The sequence below is a fragment of the Lactuca virosa genome, chromosome 8 (assembly GCF_052849685.1).
Source record: "Lactuca virosa cultivar CGN04683 chromosome 8, Lactuca_virosa_CGN04683_v6, whole genome shotgun sequence".
NCBI lineage: Eukaryota > Viridiplantae > Streptophyta > Magnoliopsida > Asterales > Asteraceae > Lactuca > Lactuca virosa.
This window is the reverse complement of record NC_136433.1, coordinates 240,417,448-240,426,416: the sequence shown is the minus strand read 5'-3', so window position 1 is coordinate 240,426,416 and position 8,969 is coordinate 240,417,448.

Below are 8,969 nucleotides of genomic sequence, written 5' to 3'. Positions count from 1 at the left end.
CCATTGTCATTGTACCAGTGTTCATTGTATTGCTCGTCACATAATACCCGCGATCAACGAAAAAATTTAGGTCCCCAAGGCTGTTTGGGTCCTCAGTGATTAGAGTGTAGTGGAATATGAAATGAAGAACCTAATACCCAATTTCGAACCTTAGATTTCAAACTATCAATCAAGTCAACTTTTATAGACTTAGGTATCGAAATAAAATCATTCATTGGTTTAGGTTCGACACCGACTTTCCCTTTTTCATTAGCAGTTCGTTTTGTCTCAATTTTTGCTTTGGGAACAGCTTTCCATTTTCGAACAGAAGGACTGGATTCCTTTGATGAAGAACTCCTAATTAATGACTCATTCAAGTAGCTTTTGTAAGCATGCTTGAATTCTTCTTGAGAAAACTTTCCAGATTGATAAGGCTTTCCTTTTCCTTCGAGCCAATGATTGATATTCTTCGCATCAGTTTTCCCTTTTACAAATGAAGCTTTGACTTGTTGCTCCGAATCAGGATTGGGAAAGTGAGGTTGTCTTGGTTTAAATGGTTCGTTTCTCTTTCCTTTGACGTCTAGGTTTTCGAAATGTCTTTTTAGAAATGATGGTTTTGCATGGGTTTGATAACGGTTTTGAAAAAGTTTGTTATAACCGACAGATGTTCGATTACAAACTTGTTGTCCATTTGAAGATTGCATTTGATTTCGAAATTGATGAAAATGTCGTTGTCCGTTTTGCTGAAAACCATTTCTATGAAAATTGTTTTGTGAAAATCTTATGTTTTGATGATTAGGAACAAAATTCCTTTGTTGTTGGTCTTGAACATTCTCATTTCTTGGTTTTTGAACTTCTGGTTTTCGAATTGGTTTTTGAACTTTTGAATGACTTTGTGTAAAATCATTTTGGTTTTGAACATGTTTGTTTTGAGCAAACATGTTCACAACCAAAATGATTTTTGGTTCAAAAACCAATTCGAAAAGGTCTGAACATGCTTGTTTTGAGCATGTTCAAAACCAAAATGACTTATTTTGTGAAAAGGTCTGAACATGTTCAGCCGTTTTCTGGTCAGATGATTTTTGTGAAATATCATTTTGTTTCTTCAAAGACTTGATATTTTTCCAATAAACCTTGTTTCAAGCTTTTGACATTGAAATGCCTTCTTCTTTGGAAACTTTTTGAATTTTATCATTGAAAATTTGTGCTTTGGTCTTTTAATTTTGAGAAACTGATTCATTTGTTTGTTGGTCATCATTTACTTTTTCTGTCTTAACTTCCCACATTCTTTTTGGTTTTTGCCTTTGAAAAGTGGATGACTTTTTGTTAAGAGTATTTTCAACCGTGCTTTGGTTTGAGAAAAACCCTTCTTTAGAAACTGCTTTATTATCTTCAACAACGATTTTGTTGATTTCAGGTTTCACTTTATCTCTATTTTCTGTTGTGACAAACACATGATTAGGAAACACCACATCATCGGTGCATTTGAAACTTGGATAAACAACTGAGTTCGATTCGAGATAATGAGGACCTTTTTCCTTCATCACTTTTTTGAATTTCTTTGTTTCCTCATAAACTTGATCTACAACAGCTGTGGGAATAGTTGTATCACTTGGAACATCTTCTTCATCTATATCACTATCAGTTTGACTATCTTCGACAATCACACAGTCATAGTCATGAACTTTCGATGTTGAGGGTTGGCCAGTGTTAACGTTAACCAAAGAATCATCACAAATTTCTTTACCCTTTCTTATCGAAGTGACATTAATGACAGATAACTGAGAACAATCAACAACTTCCTCTGCCTCAATTTCACTGATATTGTCATAATCATCTTCGATATCATCAAAATTGTGTTGAGAGTCAGATGTCCGATTCTCATTCTTTTTCAAAAATTTATTTGTTCAGTTTTGGTCAAGGTCTCATTCACAATATGAACCAGATCATTAGCATCTAAACATTCATCTATCTTAACAATACCATATGCATACGAATCATTTGGGAATTTGTCAAATTCAGAAATCTTTTTCTCACAACCATAGGATGTCGAATCTATTTTCTCCCTTTCGAATACCATGAATGGCAATAGTTTCCAATGTTGTTCCTTACTTATGTCAGAAGAGTGATGTAAATCTGTTAGTTTAGCATATAATCTTTTAGCTGAATTGCAATAAATGTTATGTTGTTTCATCAAAATACAATTATCCAATCTAACATGATCCCTATTGATTGTAACATTTTTCAGTTGCAACTTAAGATTGTCCACTCTAATTCTCTTTGACTCCAATCGTTTCTGTCTTTCTATCAATAGTGATTTTGATTTCTCATCATCACTACTAACAGAAATAAGCATGTCATTAACATAAGATAGAGTATCATCAAAGTAGATAAAATAGCATCATATGAACTGAAAGCAATATCAAAGTATTCAAGAAGAGAACGTACCTTCGAAGTCATTGGAGACTTGTCTGCTCCAGTTGAAATGTAACATTTCCCGGTCACCTTCTCCTCATCCTGACTTCCCTCTTCATACCTCGCATACATAGCTCCATGTATGGGGTTCCTCATTTCTTCGTCATCTAATACCGATGACCAAATTTGATAAGTGTCATCCCCATCACCACTTCCCTTTGCAATAAGCGACATCCCCTTCATCCTTTCTCTCACTTCCTTTAGCCTTTCGACATAATAGGCTTCATCCTTCACTCTATCCTTCTTCTCCTCTCTTTTCCTTAACATGCAGTCAATTGCTAAATGGTTTGCACCATTACAATAGTTACAATAAAAACTAGATTCTCCTTTCAATTTCTCTTCCACCTTCTCACCAGTAACCTTACTCTCTTTCTTCTAAATCTTCGACTATTCTCTAACATTCTTCCCAGACGATGAGTTTCCCTTGAAATCACTATTTCCTTTGAATTTCGGATTGAATGGCTTCTTGAAGAACTTCTTCACTTTGTTATTCGAGTAGTATGCCACAGCTTCATCTTCTGAGTTCATGAGAAAACCTTCAGCACCAGAACCATCAACCTCAACAGATTCGAATTCAGTCTCTTTTCCAGACACCGTCGAAACCAATGCAAGAGGACCGCCCAGACTCAATTTTCCTTCTTCAACTATCATGTTAATCTCACTTTCATGAGCTTCTAGAATATTTTAGAGATCTCCCAGAGAATAGTTGTCGAAGCTTTGTTGTTTCTTGATCATCAAACTAATGTTCCTCCACTCCTTTCAAAGTCCCATTAAGAAAGTAATATTGTACTCAAGAGTCGAACGATTAACCCCATTACGAATGCATTGAACATTAACTCATTCAGTCGATCATAGTACTATTCAGTGGTCTCATTTTCCTTCTTTTTGAATTCACCTAATTCAAGCAGACACTGCTTCATAGAACTTTTTCTTGTCTTCTCACTTCCCTGATACTTTTTAGTCAAATTATCCCAGATCTCCTTTGCTGTTTTGCAACCACAGACGTAATTGTAACCACCGGTGGAAGAGCACCACGAAGTTCATGCAAGCATTTCTTGTCATTTGCTTTTTTTTTCTCTGCTTGTAATGAAACATCTGCAGATGAACCAACAGTTCCAATCTATTCTAGCCTCCCTGGACGATAGTCTCCACTCATTATCCAGCGCCACAGATCTTCATCAATCCCATTGAGATAATCTTCCATTATGACCGCCCATTGCTCGTAATATTCAGGAATCAGCATCGGAATTTTGGTTGAGGATTAGAGAAGCTTACAGAAACCAGTCATCATGTTCATGTTGAAGTTCGCCATTAACGTACGGAAAAGAAGTGATGAAAAAAATTCAGAAAGAAGAATCTAATGAATGAATCTTTCAGAAAACAATCAACGAACACTCATTTTATCAAACGAAAAGCAAAATTGAATCAAAACAGTTGATCAGAAAAAAATTTCTAGATCAAAAGTGTGGATTATTTCTGAATAAGAAATAACGATTCAAACACTTTTGAAACTACGAGAAAATCAGAAATCAACCGAAAGAATCATGCTCTAATACCAAATGTAGTTCGTATATATCGAGTGAATGAAATGAAATCAGAGTATGAATTGAATCAAGAACACAAAACATAAATATAATTTGTTTGGCTCTTTATTGCTTCTGAATAAGTATACAAGATGAGAGAGTAAAGTGTTATGCGGTTCACAAAAGTTACCCTATCTCCTATACATACCCCTAGTTATAGGAGTTAACATAAGCACACAAAATATACATAAGGGCTAAGACACTACGCTTCGAACTCTAAAAATGCCCTTATGAAATACATACATTCGAATACATGAAAACATACTTCGACACTAAACATGACAAAAGACGCTTCGACATCTCACAACATATTTCGAACCCTACAATTATGATTATGTTATCTCAACTCAGGAATAGTATTATCACTCCTACTCACATTCTTTTACTCTATCTCATCTCTCTAATCTAATCATCTTTTATCTTAATATAAATTTCTTAATATAATTTCTCATATTATCTTTACTTAGGAGTTATATCATTATTTTAATTCATACAATCGTATTGTATACACACTTGGCATTTATTCTCTTAAGGCTACTCAATTTATATCTATATGGACTCTAACTCGTTTTCCAATAAGCATTGCATCGTATTAAGTTTCTCATCGTGTCGTAGTCTCATTTTCTCACTCTTTGTTACCACGTCGTGGTGATCCAGTCACATCGTTGTCTAATTCTCTCCACGTCGTGATATCTACAACTCAATTATAACATCCTACTTTATGGTCACGTCGTGCTTATTCTTCCTTCACGTCGTGATTAGCAAAGTACATTGCTATTAATCGATCAAACTACAGTGTGCATCTCTGATCACTACACCGCGTATCTCCAATCATCATGTTACATATTTCACTATGGATCTTACAATCATACTCCGCAACTCTCTCTGCAATGCATCACGACATAATTTATAGGGAAATAATATACATATATATATATATATATATATATATATATATATATATATATATATATATATATATATATATATATATATATATATCCAAATTCCCAAAGTATCAAATAATATTATCTAATTCATAATTATCATATAAGATCAATTATCATTTATACTCTATGGTCTAATATTAGGAATCTATTGTAAGAACCCAATTCACTTAAACCACGGATCTGATACCAACTTGTAACGCCCAAGATTTCATACTAAATACACCCCAAAAATTTCATTTGTCATTTAAAAATTTACACAATTTTGGTGTACATTAGCATGTTGGAATACAAGTAGTTATCACAATGATCGTACTGCGCTGATGTAGATGATCGAGTCGGGCGTCACAATAATATACGTGCAAAATAAATCATTACAACAACATAAGCCTCACGGCTTAGTGAATAACAACAATAATAACATAATCAAAAAAATCATACAAATCACATAATAACTCATTTTCTCACAAATGTGGTAATTAATTTATGTCAAGTAATGCTATTCTCATAACCAATCTCTCAGTAATGATTTATCACTATATCATAATCTATCTCTAAATCAATGATCTATTTTTCAATCAATGATTTATCTCTTAATCATGATTACTCTCTCGATTAATTCTCTCTCTCTCTCTCTCTCTATATATATATATATATATATATATATATAAATCTCTCTCTCTCTCTCTCTATCTCTTAATCAATCAAGATAAATCCCTCATTCATAATCAATCTATTAATTAGGCTTCATCTCTCAATCAATCATTTGTCTCTCAATCGATGATCTAAATCTCATGACTGATCTTTCTCTCGGTCATAATGTACATCTCTATCATAATCTATCTCTCTCAATGTTAATAAATCTCTCTATCAAGATCTATTTCTGTAATCAAGTTAATTACTCTCTCTATCAATGTTTATCTCTCAGTGGGAATCAATCTCTCTATCATAATTTATCATTCGATCGTGACCAATCCATTAATCACGATCTATCTGTTAATCATAATCAATTTAACTCACAATAATGAATAATTTCTTAACAATAATCAATTAATTAGTTCTCTGAAAAATTCACATATTGCATATCACAAATATCATACATATCACATATATCACAAATCTAATATAATAATTACTCAAAAATGATCTATCTTTTAATGTGATCTATCTCTCAGTTATAATCTATCACATCAATCATAATCAATCTTTCAATCAAACATTAATCTCTCAAAATAATCGATCTTCCCAATATTAATCAATTACTCATTAATAATTAATCATATAAATCATGCAAGGTATACAACTGATAACACATCAATGGATGTTAGAGTAGTGTTACTCACCTGGTTAGTTAGTAGACTAATTCCAGTTTTGGTTTTGATCCTTCGCTGCCTAGCAGCTCATCACATGGTAGCACCTAATCATCAAATAACAAGTTTCTCAAAACTTGTCATAACTCACTACTTGCTACCCTTCGGGACCTCTTGTCACCAAACTAATCAAATCTCATAATATAATGATAATAGGCTTAACCCGTATGTCATTCGCTAAATCTCTCATAACGGGTATTTCTCAAATATTTGAATTTATAACCCTCACAGTCACGGCTAAATCCTTAATCGTAAGATTTACTCACCGGTCTTATGAACGGGTTCGTAACAACACCATATCATGAATACTTGTAATACACTTGGGTCTATCAAATATTAATAATAATAAATTATCGTAAATACGATTAATGGGTAAAAGATACCTCACTTTATACCGTATCTCGACTTCGTATCATCCATACAACGGTATAACTTCACTGTAATAATGTCCCACAAACGACTCCCAAGCAGCCACTCTGATCCCGCATGCCAAAACACCTTAAACGACACGAGATGCTTATATTTATACCCTGGACATCGCCAGATCGTGGACATATACTCGCCACATCATGGTGATCAATGGAATCCATTGTTTTCCACGTGTCCACTCTCTTGATACTTGTCTCGGTGACTCGACTTGTGCCACGTCGTGGTGAATCTTCTTCCACGTCGTGGGAATCAAATTGCCACATGTCATTGACTGGTTGACACGGGTCTTGATGATTCTCTTACTTCCACGTTGTGGAAAACTTACTTCCACATCGTGGGGGTCAAAAGGTGACCGTTGACTTTGACTTTGTTGACTTTCTCACAATAGCAACGTATTTCATCTTAACTTCAAACGGCCACAATTTTCTCATATGAACTCCGTTTTCGACGATCTTTATATCTACAGAATCCTCTCAACAAGCTCTGCAACATTTATCAATTATCTTTTGCTAAATATCATTCCTCAATTTAAAGTAACTCCATTATCTATTTCTCTTACTCGCCTCATATGATTTTATATCTTCTAAAGTGATACTTGGTCACAAAAGAATGGTATTACAGTAGTAAAATTGATAATTATTTCAATACAATATTATATAAAATGGTTAGAAGTGGATTCACTATTAACTGTCTATGAATATGATGAAGTTTATGTTAAACACATCATCATGCGATTCAGAGTTCCAAATACAAACGATGCCCAATTTATCAAGGACCCTAGGCGAAGATGGTGTGAATATATAGGAATCAAGAAAAAGTTTACCTTTGTAACTTACGTACAATCAAACGTACATATAGAGGTAACCAATAGAACAATTTTCTCCCATCTAAGAAAATGATTAGGCACTACTAAAGGCAAGTCATCACAAGAATTTTCTAGTATTATCGTAATGTAGAGCCCACATGACATGTACAAATTAAACACCATTCAACCAAACTTACGGGTAAGATGAAATTATCCTCATCAAACTTGAACTCGCATCAAAACGAGTAGATGAGTTCAATTAAGATCGAACAGACACAAACTAACGGGCTAACTTAGACACCTTTGATGAATAATGTGAAACAACCAAACCGAGATAGGTAGCATACAAACTCTAAATAGAAACATATTAGAACAAACGTGTTGAGGGTCTTGTGTTCAAGGGTGGTAGAATGGTCCTACAAAAAAAGGATGTCGGCCATAACAAACCATAAGGCAAACTGAAATCAAACCAGTCCAAGAAAGCGACTCAAACACACTTAAACATCTTAAAAACAACAATTACCTAGAACATGGAGCATTGAGAACATAAAACAATACCATTTATAGAAAGTGGTTAGCAATTTTCTTGAAAAACCAAAATGTGTATACAATAATCAACATTACCACTAAGCTACTTGGTATAGTTGAAATAAGTTTAACCATACACTCATATACATAACAAAAACCATGGCTACCACACATTTGGTAACATGCGAATTCAACATGATCACCAATCACTTGGTGACATACTAAAGGGAAATCAAGCCCTCTCTCGACCCATTCCAGTAATGGGAGAGACATTTTTAAGATGCATTGCATCTAATTTAGTCACTTGAAAAACCTCCCTTTAATAAGACCATGCCAATAATGACACTAAGAAGAGTGATGACAATCCTCATTCCAGCAATGGGGAATCCGACTCCGTTCTCAGTTCAATAGCCTCCGATCCCAAAAAAAGGACATTTTTAAAACTACTAGATAAAGAGTTAAAAAAAATCAAATCCATTAAGTGCATTTCCTACAAAAAACATTGTTAAGTTACACAAAAGAAGATACAACAATGTGTTTTAATATGACACAGGTGGAAGTTGGAACCACTTTATATATATATGGTGGCATTAGATCAACATTTGAATAAAATAAACCAATTAGCATTGTTTAGCTGCATACACAAAGACCATAAATAACTTATGCGAAAAAACTCCTCATTTTTCCCAACTTCCATAACATATACCGAATTTATTATATGAATTTATGCAAGGACGACGATTGTACAGGGCCAGGAGGGGATGTGCCCCCCCCCCCCCCCGCCCTAATTTATTTTATAATTAGTCCATAGCTATTATAGAATTTACATATTACGTCTAAAACTATAAAATTT